Source organism: Nematolebias whitei, chromosome 19 (assembly GCF_014905685.2).
Source record: "Nematolebias whitei isolate Nwh7 chromosome 19, NemWhi1, whole genome shotgun sequence".
NCBI classification, from domain to species: Eukaryota; Metazoa; Chordata; class Actinopteri; order Cyprinodontiformes; family Rivulidae; genus Nematolebias; species Nematolebias whitei.
In genome coordinates this window covers 12,754,964-12,756,450 of record NC_056516.1, presented here as the reverse complement: position 1 = coordinate 12,756,450, position 1,487 = coordinate 12,754,964, and the positions used below count along the sequence as shown (strand labels likewise).

The window sequence follows — 1,487 nt, the reverse complement described above, 5'->3', positions numbered from 1 at the left end:
TCAGTGGTTGTTGTTGTTGTTTGCGATCCGGCCTCTGGTTCATGACAAAAGGGCAACCTTGGCGGAGTCCAACTCTCACCGGGAACAAGCCCGACTTACTGCCGGCGATGCGGACCAGGCTCTGACACCGGTCATACAGGGACCTAACAGCCTGTATCAAAGGGCCTGGTACCCCATACTCCCAGAGAACCCCCCACAGGGCCCCCCGAGGGACACGGTCGAACGCCTTCTCCAAGTCCACAAAGCACATGTAGACTGGTTGGGCAAACTCCCACGCACCCTCCAGGACCCTGCTGAGAGTGTAGAGCTGGTCCAGTGTTCCACGGCCAGGACGAAAACCGCACTGTTCCTCCTGAATCCGAGGTTCGACTATCCGACGGACCCTCCTCTCCAGAACCCCCGAATAGACCTTACCAGGGAGGCTTAAGAGCGTGATTCCCCTGTAGTTGGAACACACTCTACGGTCCCCCTTTTTGTATAGGGGGACCACCACCCCAGTCTGCCAATCCACCAAAGTGCTTAACAAAAATATCACATCATCAAATGTAGCAAGATATATTTACAGCACATGGAATAAAAATATAAAACCAAAAACAATTAGAAACAATGAAATACTAAATCAGATCACGTTGTGTCAAAAGTCAAGGAAATAATAACAAAAAACGTAAACTCAGTCAGAAACAATGAAATACTAAATCAGATCTGATGACCTTGTGTTAAATAGGAATAATAAGAAAAGCATAAACAGAATCAGTATCAATGAAAAACTAGATCTAAATCCAATCACCCTGTGTTAAATGTCAATGAGTATAGATGTGTTTTTAGGAGAGATTTAAAAGCAGAGACTGAGGTGGCCTGTCGAATGTTGATGGGCAGATTGTTCCAAAGTTTAGGGCCCGTGATTGAAAACGCTCAATCTCCTCTGAGCTTCAGCCTGGTTTTTGGTACGGCCAAAAGCAGCTGGTCTGATGATCTCAAAGCCCGAGAAGGAGTATAAGGATGAAGAAGGTCGGAGAGATATGATGGTGCAAGGCCGTTAATGCACTTGAATGTCAGCAGGAGAATTTTAAACTCAACTCTGACACGTACAGGAAGCCAGTGAAGGGAGGACAGAACCGGAGTAATGTGCTCAAACCTGTGAGTTCCTGTTAGTAGCTGAGCTGCAGCATTTTGTATGAGCTGGAGACGTGAAAGTGAAGCCTGACTAACCCCAACATAAAGCGAGTTACAGTAGTCCAGCCGAGTTGTGATGAATGCATGGATTAGTTTTTCAAGGTCAGATCTGGACAGAACGGACTTAAGCTTTGCTATCTGCCTTAGCTGAAAGAAGCTTTTTTGTAGAACAGAGTTGATCTGTTTATTAAACTTAAAGTCCGAGTCTAACACTACCCCGAGATTGGTAACCTACTGCTTTAGATGAGGCTGAAGGGAGTGCAGGTTTACAGGATCAGTGACAGTGGTAGAGCTTGGGTTAAACACAATGACCT

The 1,487-nt window shown here is 46.1% G+C and overlaps 1 protein-coding gene across 1 annotated transcript in view; it reads right to left on the bottom strand.

Moving 5' to 3' along the window:
* LOC119426070 (plexin-B2-like) overlaps nucleotides 1–1,487 on the bottom strand; it is a 55,179-nt gene that overhangs the window by 52,675 nt on the left and 1,017 nt on the right. The gene's annotated exons all lie outside the window — the stretch shown is intronic.